The sequence below is a fragment of the Poecile atricapillus genome, chromosome Z (genome assembly GCF_030490865.1).
Source record: "Poecile atricapillus isolate bPoeAtr1 chromosome Z, bPoeAtr1.hap1, whole genome shotgun sequence".
In the NCBI taxonomy this organism is placed as follows: Eukaryota; Metazoa; Chordata; class Aves; order Passeriformes; family Paridae; genus Poecile; species Poecile atricapillus.
The window spans coordinates 20,044,644-20,061,114 of NC_081289.1; positions in this window are offsets into that span (position 1 = coordinate 20,044,644).

Genomic DNA, 16,471 nt, shown 5'->3' on the forward strand with positions numbered 1-16,471 from the left:
GTAAGTGTTAGTTTTAAGTAAGTGGAAACATATCTTAAGTGCCTTAAGAGACTGTGTTAGCTAGTAAAAAGCCCTAAAGCCTAGTTTAAAGTTCAGTAGTATTACCTTTTGCAAAATTAACTTAGCTCTAGACATAATGAAAACCTAGTAGAACAGTGCTTGCATTTCTAGACAGAACAGATAGGATTATTTGCGTAAACAGATAGAACTGTATGTGTAGATTTTGGGTAAGGACTGACACTACTTTCACACATTAGAATTAAGCTCAGATTGGTGTAGAAAGAATGTTTTAGAATCGTATTTTTAGTTGATAGGATGATTTATGAATAAAACCCCCCTGTATTGGGGTGAAAAGAAGAAAGAAGAAAAAGAAAAAAAGTGGAGCTGCTGCTGCTGCTGCTGCTGCTCAGAACATCAGGACTCTATGCCAGAAAGCTTTTAACATGGACTTTAATGAACTCTTCACCTTCAAAACTGATGTATTGATGAAATAAACAACTTTACAACAACCAACAACTGCTCTTGTCTCTTTAAAAAACCAAGACCCATGCAAAATTTGACAAGAAGGAACATCAGGAGTAGCAGAATTAAGGCAAATTAGAAATAATTACCATGGGGAGTATTGGGTTTTTTGGGAGGAATCTTGGCAGAGGCAAGCAGGTGTGTGCAGGTTCAGTGAAAAGAGCAAATGGATAATGAGATAAAATATCAGGTAAAAACCAAAGAAGGATGGGATCTTTTGGCACTAGGACTGGGACTGACTATCAATGGTGGCATTTTAAAATGGAGGTACTGTGGCCTAAAGATGTTCTGGTTTCAAGATCCATTCTGTCTTGGGTTAACATGCAGTCCATGGCATGTCTTGTTTGTGTGTTTCAGCTCATCTATCTGCTTAGATTCCATTTACAATTGCTCTACATTATGCTGAGTTTTGACAAGATTGAGTCTGAATGAACTGGTCAGGTCACTATGATTTGTAGTCCGCACAAGGTTAATTTTATTCCAATCAAAACCCACCATCAGTAACAGTATTGTTCCCTGCACCTTGAAACACAAAAAACATTACTGATCCATTGCACTGACTTTCCATAATTCTCAGAATAATGAAGGCACACATGAATTCTCAGAATAATGAAGCTCTCAGACATACTCCCACACTTGTTATTTCCATGATCTTCGCTAATAATAGGTGTAAAGTCTGTTTTCACTGAAAGAAACAATGTTTTGCTTGTTATGGAGATGATGTCCAACAGGATCCATTTTTTATTACCTAGATCCACATCACAGACCTACTTGGATGCATCCCCTGGTCCTTGCTGAGACACCCTGAGGCTGTGCCCTGCCCCACTGGCCATGGCAAAAGCAGACAGCTGTGCAAGGCATCCAAGGTTCAGCTCAGTGTTGTCTCCGCCCCCAGTTACACACTCCTTCCTTTCTGACAGCAGATTATCACACCCACACAGTCAAACAATTCAATGTTGCAGTCATTAGAAGCTAGGGTCACTGTGAACTGATGGTTGTCAGCAGACGAAGGAAGTTCGCGTTTGTGAACTGAGACTGGATCATGCACACCAAGCCTTGTCCTTGACTCCTCGCCAATATTTCCAAGTCCTCCCCTTGGAATGAATAACCTGGCTGTCAAAGGGCTATAAACCAGCAGAATATTTTTAGTAGTCTACACATTTTAACTGTGGTGCAAGTGCTCATTTTTCATTATGGCATTTCATTGATTTTATATGACAGATGACCCATCCTATTTATAGTCGCAGCAGGACCTTCACCTTTATCCTGAAAACTGTGTTCTGTCAAAAACTTCAGACACAAAGCTGGATATGCACATAGTCAAAAGGGCACCTCCACTTCCATAATTTCTACTTTTGCATTTTCCTATTTTAGTCTGCATCTCTGACCATTCCTGATGCAACTCAGTTATCCAGGCTAAAATATCTCACACTGAAGAAGTTTCTAGTGAAGTTGAGTGCATAATGAACAGCATCTGCATTGCAGAAAAGGGTTTTGAAGAACTAAATCCCCAATGCCAATCAACCTGAGTTCCTTAAAACTGTCAAGATCAGGGATAACTGGTAATTTCAGCTCTTCCCTCCCTTATCTACTGTCTTTGTACCAATTCTGTAACAGTTTTTGTGCACCATTTATGCAGTCAGGATGGCTGAAGGTCAATACTTGAAACTTTCTTCATCCTCAGACCTTGGAGTCTGGTCATGGTCGATAAACCCTTGAAGCAAAGGCTTCCAGCTGAGTCAGGAACTTGTAGAGTCACACATGTGGGGTATATTTCCAGTTCCCAGTTTCCTGTTTTCTTAATCTTCATGTTTCTCTAGGGCACCGATGTTTGGTTTTACTGACCGTACCACGTGCCTCAGGCTGCCAGTCTCTCTAACAGATACATTTGCCATTCTTTCATTCAGTTTCCTAATCCTGTTTCTCTGATGAGCTTTCACATCTGATCCACAAATGGTTCCTAGACTGATTCATCCATTTATCAATCTATTTACAGGGATCCTTATTGAAATAATCTTCCCATTTCCCATCTCTCCACCACATTTTGGCTCAAACAAGAATCCAGAATCATAATCCCTGCACTCAATAATCTGAATCTCAAACCACTCATCCTTTTATCACATCATGACCTCTAAAATCACTGTCAGGCCTGCATTCTGGGATTATCTACCCAGGAGTTCATCCCCATGGATGTTCACAGCTGCACATCCAATGCACTTAACACTGAACTTCCAACAGTCAGACACATTTGGCTTGTGCTGAAATTATAAATTCGTGCTGCAAGGCCTTCTACCCACATGGTATTCTTTTACAGTGGTTGTAAATTCTTGTTTTGGTCCTTCCTTACTAAGGACATGAAATCAAAACCTGAACAGAATCAAATTTAAACTCATACCAGTAGTATGCCATAATGAGACAGATATTAAGGAAAAGCAGTTGAAAAAAAAGGTGTTATATGCATATATTGTATTACCATTAATAAATAAAGTGAATTTTGAAGGTTGAGTGTGGTAAGACTATTAGAACTCTACATCCAGATAAAGCTATCAAGATGCACTATATTAAAGTACATCAAGTTACATCAGAGAAAACATGAACCATGTTGCCAAGACATTGTATCTCAACAGATGTAAAACCCATGGAGTCAGAAATGGAAATGCCATCAAGACACTGTATTTTGATGGTGTAGCCTTGAAGCCCAAGTAAATTGATGTTGTGTTTGCTGGTACAGAGGCAGGAGGCTGCAGTTTACTTCTGTACTCTTCAAGGCAGAGATTTGCCAACAGTTGCCTTGTCTGAGCTTGTTTTGGCCCGCAAGGGGTTCTGCATTTGTTTGTTTATCTGTAACAGCAGTTGCCTAACAATCAGATTATATATAGTATTATCTAACTGGTTTTGACATTAGTTAACTCTGTGCAATTGTACACTATGCTGTTATAGAATTTTTTATGAAGCTATGGTTAGTTCAAATAGGTCATTATTCTGTGTCTGTGACCTAGAGTTGCCTAGAAGAGTAGGAGTGCTGGATGATAGCAGAGGCCTTGAAAGTCCAGGCACGTGATGATACCAGAGACCCCAGGGTCATAAACATATTACCAGTACTCAGTTACCGGTCACTGACAGAACATAGCCTTGGGAACTGGATAAAACCAGTTTCAAGGGAAGAAAAAAAAAAGAACAAGGAGCAAGTGTCTAACATAATATGGACTAAACCACAGACAGTGAATTTTGTTATAATAAGGAATTGTGAAGCAATAAAGGAAGAGGAAGATGTGGTGCATGTTACAAAATATATAAAAATAAATCCAAGCACAGACCCTGGAGTGAGGAAGTTTCCACCATCAGCATGAAATTTCTCCCGACGAAGAACAAGGGACACCAACAAATCTCTTATTTCACAGCCAACCTTTTGCACCAGAAGGGTACTGGGAGGGTGATTCTAACACCAGAAAACGGGAGCAGATACTAGGAAGCTTCCATGCAGATGTTTTAACTGTGAATTAATGTGTCTTTTTCTGTAAAAATTGTATTATTTAAATGTAATATATGTTGGTATAATTTGTGTTTTATTGTACATGTATAAAGTCGGGTATAAAGCATATTTTATGTATAAAACACAAACGACTTGAGATTGCAAAAGCTGCTGGGGAAACCCAGGAAAAGGAGTAATTTGCAAGAGAACAAAGATAGCACCAAGAAGAGATGGGTCCACCCAGGCAAGAAGAGCCTACTAATGATCCAGTGATTAATGCCTGATACCGATCTAGTCGAAATCCTCAGGACCATACATCTTAATGTCCAATTCCCGAAAATCTACTCAAATTCTCTTCCCTTCTGGGAAGACTCATCAACAGACCAGCAGCAGAAATATGAATATGTAACAGCACAAGGAGAAAGAAACTGAAGCTGCATAGCCTCAGGCCGAAAAACTTGTATAAAAGTCAGCTCTCCAAAGGACAGTTTGTGAACTTGAGGGATCCAGTGCCACAGAGGCTGGTTCTGAGTTCACCCAGCGCCAGCCCCAGGCTCGACGCTGACATTGATCGTAGCTGTTCCAAAATTCAATTTTGCAAATTTTTCAATAAAATCCTTATTGATAAAATTTGGCTGATTTCATTTATAACATTAAACTATTAATGTTGCTACCATTGTCACAAGACTGAAAACAATGCTTTTCTGTTAAGACATTAGGTATGCAAACAATAAATTGGACTAGTAGAAGGTATTTCTTTAGTCCACAAAAATGGTACGTTGCAGCCCAATGTCAAAGAAAACCAAAACCCTGTAATTCAAACATTGCACAAGGGGCCTATAACATGAGCACGTGTAGCATCTGTTGAGGACATGTATGACTGGTGTCAGAGCAGGAACTGTCTTTAGATGTACACCTAAGACTGCAATAACAACAACTACAAAGCCCACATACCACAAGCAGGGTATAAGGTATAAGGTATACACTTATAACTCAAGTATAATCATGAATACAGATGGCACAGGCACCATTGTCTCAGAATCAGGCATGCAGAATCAATCACTACCATATACAATCATGCTGCCTATTTCAGTTTTACCTTAGTAAGGGCAAATACACCTCTGAGGTTTGTGTTGTCTCCCATTACTTCTACTTGAAGCCTGTTGTAATATGGGTGCAACCATTTGGGCCAAGAGATGAATTTTCGGCAGTATTTGCTTGCTCAGGCAATAGAAATCTAAGAAACTTTTTCCTCCCAATCAATCTGATAAACTGTGCCTGAGAGAGGATTTCAGGATCTCTGACCATATGTTGGGGGTTAAGTGTCCTTCCTTTTGTTCCTTCTCGCCTATGGAATTTTTACCCATTATGTAAAAATTTACCCATTGTGGGGAAACCTGATTTCTGGCACTTACTGGGTGCTTGAGAAACACAAAGAAGTCGGCTGGGGTTCAGGAAAAAGAGAGGGCAGGGGCAGCTGTGGAGGGGCTGCTTTCCTCAGCTTCAGAGCAGGGGCTGGCTGCTTTCTTCATCTTCAGAGCAGGACAGACACTCGGAGCGGTTGTTGCTGCAAGAAAGGAATTTGCCATCACCCAGACAGAGCTGCTGCTTCTTCCTCTTTGTTGGTGGCAGGTCTGTCCTGCTGGGGTGTGCCAGTGCCAGCCACCGCCGTGGAGCTGCTGATACACCTCATCCACCAGCCCAGGATCTCAGCTCATCCCTGCTGTTCCAGCCAACTGTTCCTCGGAGCCCTGCAGGAGCACCGGGACTGCCCACCCAAGAGGGTTTGTGAAACAAAGCCTCTCCTCCATCCCTTCCCATCTCACCAAGAAAAGCTGTCACGGGGTCCCTGGTTCTGTTTTCTTGCTAACGCTGTAGTTATTGTTGTTTGTTTGCCTTGTTGTAAATACTAGTAAAGAACTGTTATTCCTATCCCCAGATCTCTGCCTGAGAGCCCCTTGATTTCAGAATTATAGTAAGTTGGAGGGAGGGGGGTCTACATTCTTTCATTCCAAGGGAGACTCCTGCCCTCCACAGCAGACACCTGTCTTCCAAACCAGGACACCATATATACCCGGAATATTTGTTTTGTCTAAACATTTCCAAACATGGACTGCACCACCTGATTTGCAGATGATTGGTTTTCTGGAGGTTGTAGCTAGGACCAGCTTGCCTTTATGTTGTTTTCTTTTGTGGTAAGACTATTGCCTTTGGCAATGCGGTTAGCATGGTGGCTAAGAAGGGTGTGTTGTATCTGGCATCTTTAGCTTGAAAAGTTGCCAATTTCAATTGTCTTACAGCCTCTTCCTGTCTTGGACCTGTCACAAAATGAACAAAATGAAGGTTTAATTTGCTTAAAAAATCACCATCAAAGGTTTTGGTGAAAACAGATTTCAATATGAATTTGCAAAAGCACAACAAGCGAGGTTCACCCTACTACTATTACATGCATAATACATATAAACAAAAAGCAAAATAGATCCAATTTAGAGTGATTTATATGAAGGTCAGGGATGTAAAAGGAGTAAGGCAGAAAAGGGTAGGCGTGACCCTCTCTAAACTTCCCAGAGAGAAGTCTGGGTGCAGCTGGATATGAACTAAGGCTTGGACTTAGTCAATGGTCTATGTCTAAAGGATTTAGCAGCCCTTAAATGTTAAATTAACCAATAATCAATTACAACCACAACAACAATGACAGTTATGGATTCTAGATAATAACACATATATTTGCTATAGAATGTTCAAATCAATACACACACAAAGATATGTATATGTACAAAGGCACACCTATTAAAAACTTCCCTCAAGAATGAGTGAAATACCCACATCTAATGCCTTTTGTTGCACCTCAGTGGAAGGGGCTGAGCCTCAAGTAGCTGGGATATTAGCCCAGGTCCCATTACCAGCCAAAAGTCTTCCTAGTTTCACAAACTTGGGAGTTCACACACTCTGAGAGGTCCCATTTGCAGAGGGAGATGCTGGTGCAGCCCACTGCAGTTCAGAAGAGATCAAAGGGTCTTACTTAGTGTAATAAATTAATCTATGAATAAAAATTCGTAAAAGGTATAAATAAGATATATATATGTTTGTAATGATATAAAATACAAAATGAAAAAAAATCCTTCTCCGGGTCTGGTCGTGATTCCCCTCCGAGAGGCAACAGATTGCAACCAACACCCAGATAACAAACACAAGCAGGCACATCAGCCCAGAAAAATAGACAGGACGAGGGCCATCAGGAGGACAAAGGAACTGGCTCGGAGAAGATATCCATCGCAGGACCTGAGCAACGCCCTGCAGATCTCTGTTGGGAAACAATCAGGTAGACAAAAAGACAAGCCCCGAGAAGATAGTCATCGCCAGACCTGAACACCCCACCTGTCAAACCGTTGTTGGAAAAGCAATCAAAAGGGACAAAGGGAAAAGCACTGCCGAGATATCCATCGGCTCCGGCCCGGATCCCACTACTCTGCCCTGATGACACAAATTGAAATAAAATCAAGAAACATACAGAATCTCTTTACATATGAGGAGATTCTGTGGACACTTGTTAACTCTATTTTTCCATGCCAGGAAATCCATTCACCCGACAATCAAGGACACTTGGTGAATGGAGCCTGCTTGGAATTCTAGCCTGGGGACACAAAATCTCTATAAAAACCTAGGCTTGAGAACCCTCAAGCGTGGATTTGGGAACTCCTATACCTTTGGTGTAGACCCTGTCCACCCAGCGCTGCGCTGTCCATTTTATTGTGGTTTTTTCTCGCTGTTTGTTCTTTGTTGTTTTATAATAAATTTCTCTTTTTATTTTATCCTGAATTTGCCTTTGCATTTATAACACTTAGGAATGCTGTTTATAGGGTCATGAGATGGTTGCCTTCAGTCACCAGTAAATTTTCTGTCTGCAATCCAGGACTGGCAATTACTGAAATTTTCAAAATTCCAGTAAGGGTGGTACTGTTCCACTCAGGCTACAAGTCAGATAACTGATGTTTCCTGGCTGTCAGGGGATGACAGATTATTCCCACTCCTCTCTCCCACCTTGTCCAGACAGCAGGAATTCCTGGTATCATCAGTGCTGCTCCCACCTCAGCCTTGAAAGAGTTCCCAGTACAGTCAAGGGGCACTTCACTGCTCAACTTTTACACAAAGGCCAGGGCCACAATTGCTGAGAGGAGATGCAAGCAGGCCAGAGAAGAGGGGGTGAGGATGCACGCCCACAGGACCCCATTCCCACTCAACAAATGCATCTGTTAGGATTGAGTAATGGTCACATGGTATTCATGAGCCTAACATGTAATTTAAAGATTGTGTAATTAATCAATGTGTTTAATCATGAGCAGACATGCAGTATATTTTTCTGTCCGTGGGAAACACCATGTGTCTTTGATCACCAATTGCATTTATTCTTCCTAGGAACTGTATGATTATTTATGTTATAGGGATATTAGGATGTATTGCCAAGGGAGTTGCCAAAGCTAAGTCCACATCCCAAATCTGATTGCTATTGGGACTGAAGATATTGTGAGCAAAGCACTCACTACAGGTGTGCACAGCTGACCCCAGAGCTGCCTACCCTCACCATGGACAGGGTCTGTGCAGTGTGCCATGCCATCACTCCAATGACTAGGTCCCTGTTCCTCAGTTATATTCATGTGGGTGTTCCACCACACTTCCTTTTTCTCCTTTTCTTTTCTAAACCTCTTTATTGTCAGCCAACACCTATAGCTCATCTGCCCAGAGCTTTTATTTTCCTTATTCAATAAGCCACTCCTCAATCTGTTTTGCTGCTAATGTAGCAAAATGAGAATGAGAGGGTGCTTTTTGTTTTAAACAATATTGATTTACCTCACATTTGTGGTCTTATAGCATCAAACACACAACTACTAAGAATACCAGTCATATTTCATTTGTCTTGGCTAGATCACTATGATAGTCTGTTGTCTGGCCAAGAGGACTTGGATATGATAAGGGAATATCAGATGAAGAATAGTCATCTTGTCTCTTTTGACTGGGGAAAAACAGGTTGGTTTTGAATGTGCCTTTCACTCTTCAAACTACTTCTGGAGTTGGCAGTGGCTGAAAACTTGGTTTTTTTCACCCTGTCCAACCTCCCAGAACTACCTTTGCTGATACATGTATCTCCCTCTGGAGATTTTATGGATCAAATACTGTTCTTTAACTTCCTGCCATTCTCCACATCTTCAGTTCCATCCTTCATTTTCCCAGTATGCTCACTGATGTTCTGGGGTCTTGGAGACAATCTGGTCTCTGTGCTGCAACAGTCACAATTCTTTTAACCCTTCTGTTTTAACTCTTTCTGCTGATGCTTTCAGACACATTTCATATTTGCCCACCTTAGTGTTCCTACCACAAATCTGCATCAATAGACTCAGTGACTGTGTAGAAATCAGCTTTTGTATGCTCTGTCTACATTATCAGTCACTGTATGTGGTTTCTACCTTTTCTTTCTTTTCCAATTAATGAGTCTAACCACTTCCATAATGAAGTGGTGGAAAGATATCTTCTTGCCTTCTCACTTTGGATTCTCTGCCAATTTATATGGCAGTTAATGAAACAAAGCTCACTTCAAGTTCCTACAGATAAGGAAAGTGATTTCTGCTTCATAAATCAGCTGACTCTGTTTATTCATATTTTCACCAGCAGAAGTATCAGTATGTGCGTGTCCAGGTAATCTGGCCAGGACAGTTTGTGTACATGTTGGACAGGACATGCCAGTACTGAATCCTGTCCACATTTTCTATGTTCCTCTTCATTGCTAAAAAGAAATTGCTTTTGGTTAGCCCTTGAGAGTCAACAGTTACTGTGATCTTGGTGTTTAGTTTCACTGCACGTGAGTCTCAGACAACACTGCTTGGTAATTGTTTTGCTTTTGTTTTCCTTTTCTAGTTCCATTCTGGCTCCAACCCAACTCCATTATCCTCCTGTCATCTTATCTCATGGTTTCATTTTCTTGTTCTCTGGTCATTGAATGAAATCATTCACAGGTTGCACTGTGATCCAGGTAAACTTCTGACCTTAGATAACAATATATGCCATTATTTTAGTTCTTGTTCTACTGTTTCTTCTCATGTTTCCACTTGCCCAAGCACATTTCTCACTTCCAGGACAACCTGAGTTGCAAATGTCTGCAAAAGTTCCAAATAAAAGTTAGGGGTTCATTTGCAGATTAGGATTCCAAGTTGCTTTCTATTTGAATGCCGTCAATCACTTACATCATGTATATGTTAAATTGCTGGTTGTATTTGTCTATTCTGTTGTCAAATAAGTTCTAGCTGAACTCACCACAGGAAAGCTTTTTGCTTCTGAGGTATATTGTCTGTTACGCTTTCCAGTTCTTCTGGATCTTTTTGTTAAGGACACTTTCAGTATAGGTTAATACACGGTTTTAAAAGTTGCTAAGGCATGTTCAGTATTTGTGCACCTAGCAACCCAGTATTGCATAGTGTCTTAAGAACAGAATCTTATCAAATGCCTTAAAAGTTGCCTTACAGTTTTCTTAGCTCACCTCTGTGGAGGATATGTGTGTCATGCACAGCACTGCAAAGAACTTGAGACCTTAGAGAGCTTTCTGTGACAAAACAAGAGCAAAACCAAGCTAGTGACTGCCAGATACAACAGTGCAGCCCCAAATATGGGTTCTATCCAGCGTGCAAGAAGCCAGTTCCCACAGAGTTGAGATATTTATTTCATGTCTGCTCAGAGATGGGTACAACATGGCAAATCCGAATTAGCACCCACTCAGTAGTCCAGCTACCCACTTTTATACACTTCAGACTGTGGAAGAGAAACATTTCCCCTACACACAACAGTCTAAACCTACATTTAGTCCTGTCTTCAGTGTCTTCATTACTTTTCTGGGTTGCATCTGCGCTTGTGCTGCTAGTTGCTAGGTGGTCGTAATCTGCTTCCTGGTGGTCGTGGGACAAAGGCTTGTAGTCTTCCTCGGTCAGGAATTCATTCTCGATGTGAGTGCGCAGGCATTGGTTCTATACCAGTTATGCAACTTACAGTATACATCTCCTAATAGGGAGATGTTCTAGTTCCTGTTTGTACAGCCGGATACTGTGGTTCGGCCTTTCTGCAGTTTCAGCAACCACAAAAGTTTGGCGCAAAAGTTCAAACAAAATTTTTCTTTGGCCTTATCAACAGTTTTGTTCCAGTGTTATCTCCTTGTTTGGCAGATTTATGGTGTCATCTTGTTCTCCCTTCTCTGCAGCCAGGACTTGATTCCTGGGTTCTGATGGTTATCTTACAGAGATAGGGTTTATTACAACACCAGCCACCATTTGTTCAGCTTCTCTCCTGAGTTTCCATAATTTTCACAAGAGTCCAAGCGATGATATAGTCTGATGGAAAAATTTCATCCCAAAGCTAGACTGGTAATGCTGTGCCTGTTCAGGGCTAGGTTCAGAGATCTGTCCCTTTGCTTACTACAAACCCCCTTTAAACACACTTCCTTAGTACCTAAATGCTAAACAAAATGCTGCCTTTCAAGGGCCAATTTGTACCTCTGTTTATTTGCAAATTGGTCTCTTGAGAGAAGAGTCTGAGGTTGCCTGGAGTAGCCCAGCTCTGAAGGGGATACCTTTGCCATTTAGCCATTGATTCAGACAGGCTAAGCTTGGCTGAAGCTTTTGTAAAGGATCAGCCTCTGGGATCTGTGGTAATTTAAATGTTGCAGTTAATATTTCCTTTCAGGTTTTTCTAATGGTTTGATTTGATTTCTCTGTACCTCCATTAACTCAAGGATTTTCTAGTACCATGAAAGTGTGTTTTATAATTTCTTTTTTTACAAATCGGTTTAACTAATTCCCTGAAGTGTGAGTGGATTTTATGAAAGGGCCTCCTCTGGAAACCATGTATTCTGTCAGGTGTGGAAAGGGCATAAACCTCCATGGTGTCCTTTTCTAGGTGTGTTTCAATCTAGTTGGTTAATGATATCAACAAAGAGAAGCAAATAGTTATTTCTCCTTGCTGTAGTTTGCAGAAGCCTTGCATGGGTGATGCAAAAGTCATGGTGAAGACCCTGGGTCTTGTGGTACTGAATCTTTACTCTCCTTTGGCTCATTATAGCTGTGACTTTTCTGATTAATTAAGCCTTAGACCATTGGAGTTTTTTGTGGGGTTTTTTTCCCCTTTAGCATAGGTATTTAGTGCTGGTTTATTTGGGGCTTTTTTTCCTAAGTGTAGGTATTTAGTGCTTGTTTGGAGGATTTTCAGGACTGTTGGATTGAGCTCCTATCTGCTGTGACCAGTACAACCAGCTTTCTGCTTCTGTAAATTCCCTGCATTTCTGCAGGGTTTTAGAACCATGTGCACATATTTTATGTCATACAGAACATTTATGATGAGTTCTTTTATATCTTTTGACTAATTTTATGGTGTTTGTTGCAGGTAAATTTAGCCACAAAGTACTGGTTTTAACCACATAGCTTGAACAGATTTAAGCCCAAAATTCTGGGTAGATGAGCAAGTGGAGGTTTGTGTGGAGGGTGTTGATATAGATGGTGTTTGGCTCTCACAATTAAGGGATGAATATTACGTGTATGTTAAGAGAAGTTCCATTGATGTATAGTTCTGTTATTGTGATTTGTTGTTTAGGCGTCCCCTGTTCTCTCCGTAGTCCCCTTTCCCCCATATGGTTGCCAAGGGATGGCCTTGGTGGTCGGGACATGCGGCTGGATGGCGCGAACCTGTGCCCTTCCTTACATGGGGCAGTTGGGAATGGGGAAGGCTTGTTGCTAGGGGGCGTGGCATGGCAACACCTGACCTCCAATCAAGTTGCAGGAAAGCAGCTTCCACCAATGGACGATGAATAAGAGTTGATTGACAGACTTTGGGAGGGGCCAAGGTTGCCTGAGGCAACCCCCAGAGATATAAAAGGTGGAGCTGCCATTTTGTGGGTGAGCGCATGTGGGTCTAATTCCATGTTTCCAGTTCTGTAATTTTGCCTTATTCAGTCCTTTGTTGTATTTTGTTAAGGTTTTAATAAACTTTGAAATTTTTAAAAGTGAGCATCGTTTCTCACAGTGTGGAAAGGTATTTTATATCTCTTCCCATGCAAGAAGTTTGCATGAGAGAACCCATGTGGTGGTGACGATAATCCTTCTCTGTCCCTTTCTCTTTCTCCCCTGCTTCTCTTCCTATTTCTATCTCACTACTTCACATTTAGTGTTGGTTCGTTAAAATTTGTACCACTGACTTTGGTATATGATCTTGTTTGCACCTATTCAGGCAGAGGTATCTTTTAATTATCAGACCCTAACATTATTCCAGAAGTGAGATCCTAACATCATTCTGGTAGATCTTAACACTCCTGTTCCTGAATCAAAAGCAAATCCACCACTTACAAGAAAATATTCTTAATTCTCACAAATCTATTACTTCTTAAGCAGCAGCATAAATTTTGATCTCGCTCTCCCTTGAACATCATCATTGCTCTAATTTTCTAGACACTGCAGTTAAACTGCAAAGTTTGGTTCAGAAGTGAGGCTAGGTGACTTTCTCCATCATTACCTCCCAACTTTAAGGTAAAACATGAAGGTTAAAAAACCCAAACCAACAAATTTGGTAAGACACTGAAATCCTTTATATTAAAAAAAAGGAACAGTAAAAGAGCACAAGGACTCTTTTTACTTCCTTTTTTTTTCTTCTCTTTTTGGTTTTGTTTTTGTTTGGTTTTTTTGTTTGTTTTGTTTTGAGTGCAGGTAATCTTTAACACATTACACAAAACATTAATATTAGAGCAGCTGTATCACTTTGTTATGACCTATCATGATGCTAAATATATTTGTAATAATGTGACAATTGGCCTTGTCAAAGATTAATCATGTAATTATCCCTCTGACCTTTTTCACTGAAACCCACTGAAAGCTGATCTCCCACCAGGGACTCTGTTGATTCCCGTGGTATTCAACATATCCAAATGGTATGATTTAATTTTTAAGATATTAAAATGGGCTAGGAAACCATCCTACTGTGCTGTTTGCTAGAGTGGCATCTCAAAGACATACCCATACAGGTTCATTTGTGTTGTGGGTAGAAAAGGAATAGGAGAACATCATGATTGTAAAATGTTTATAACCATTCTAAATGCTCACATCCACACTTCTGATTTGTTCTTCAGATGACACTTGTGGAAATCTGCCAGGTTTACTGTGTGAAAAAAACAGAATTCACTCTTTAGAATTTTTTTAATTTAATAAGGGGATAAAAAGGGACAAATACCCAGCGCTGGGGTGTTTTTGGTGGTCGGCCAAAAAACACACCTTGGCTTAAAACAATATTCTCTATATACTGTTACATTACCAGAGGTACATATGTATTCATGTGTTTCATACTTTATTCAAACATTCATGTGAGCTTTTTGATGTTTTAGGAACTCTTTTGTTTGATTTTACACTCCGACTTATCTGCGTGACATCCTGTGGGTTAAGTCCATATATTTTATTTCTTCTTGTGTTTCCATCCTGTTGTTTCACACTCCCTGATAAGGAGTTCTTCTATAATTCTTCTCTGGTGCTCTGGTTTGTGTCACTGTTATCTTATCACTTAGAGAGGTCAGTCAGCTGTTTGGGGGAAACAAGCATAATTGCCTTACACCATAGGAGCATTTTCACATTTCGTGTTTTGCTAAGGCCTACGATATAATACATTCATGACACTGCTATTTCTACAAGCTATACAGTGCAAAACCAATAGATTGTGTTACACTAAGAAGCAGCCAAAAGGAGTTACAAATTATACCATATCCAAGAACTTATGATCAATAACATGTAAAAAGTAATACCTAAATGCAAAATCCAATATTATATGGTCATTTTTAACACTGTGTCAGAATTGATAATTGCTGTGATTTGCCAGCCAAGATTCTCATGAAGAATTGATGAGGATGGTTGAGCAAAAACATGAGCTAAGCCATGCTTGTCTTGCACCTGGCTGGAGCAAAGCTCAACAAGAGAACATTGTCTGTGAGGAAGCAGAGGCCTCACAGCCCAGTGTTGTCCCTGTGAAGCACAGAGCAACAAGAATGTCTCTGTACCAGCCTCACCCCCCTCATCCATGGGGCCTTGTGATAACTCTTGTCCATTGAGGCAATGAGGATGTAAAGACTCCCTGGGGAAGGTCAGATGGCCTTTGCTGCTGCCTCAGCCGGAGGAAGAGGATGCTGAAGCATCGTGGTTCTGTTCTGTCTTCATTTCTCTATAAATCACATAACTCCGTTTGACCAAAGGTGACCAAAGACCCTCATTGTCTCTAATTTGCATATTAAAAATATCCCCACCAATATCAACACAAGAAAACAGCTATTTCCGAATTGAAACCTGCATTTGCAGGATACAGTATTCCTGAACCAATCATATTTGACTACAGTCACATCTCCATTTTGCCAAAAGTGAATTTTCTATTTCAAATCCTCTGCTTTGGGAGAACAAGAATATGAACTCGCTTTGCAGACAGGATTGTGGGCTGGCTCCTCTGTCCTCCAAGAGCAGCTCTGTCCTCCAAGGCTCCTCTGTCCTCCTTGTTTCCCCCAAGAGCAACAGCACCTCTTTGTTAAGATCTGTACCTCCACCAAACTGCATTGGAGTATACCTGGGAACACTGGTAATCTAACAAGAATCCATAACCTGTTGCTTGAATAAAGTACACTTTTTGTTAATCTGTGATCATGAAAGTTCTTATTGAACATGACCTGTAGTGCCAAATTGGTTATAATCAGAAATTAAAACATACCTCACCCAGCCCCTCTGATCTCAGAGGACAAGTTTGAATGCAAGGGCTTTATTTTCTGCCTAATTTCATACACTTACCACATCTGACAGTTTTGTATTACTTTAGATCTCTTTCAATGTGTTATCCCTTGCTGATTCATTCTACACCACTCAAAAACAGTATCTTCAATCCTTTCTGTTTGTGGTTATCTAAATGAGGAAAATACTCTGGTAATGGAACTGACCTGTTAACAGGCTTGTGCTGCATCTTACTCTTACTATAGAGGGCTGTGACCTGAATGCTGAGTCACAGGGCCTGCAAAGGGGGGACAGCTGCAAGCAACAAACGGAATACATATATTTTTATAGTCAGGTCCATAAAAATTATGATGAGGGACAAGGGGACAGGACCTGATGAAACAAATCTTTAATTTGTTTTCTTTACAATAATTATCTTGTTTTATTAACACTTGCTTCAGTGAGAAACAGTTAATAGGGATGCCCATTCTACAATTTTTCCTTCTAGCATATAAGGGTGTGATCAAATAAGGTCCTTCTTGGCAGAGAAAGAGGCTGAGCCCAGAAGAATCCACCCCTGAACTTGCAGTGAACTCAGTACATCAGGAGATGGGTTCTTGGCACTAAATCTGTTCTGTGTGCTCATACAGTGATGTTCAGACACAGTGAATAAAACTGATAGTTCTTCCCATTACGAGGTGTCATTTGTTTGATTCAAGGT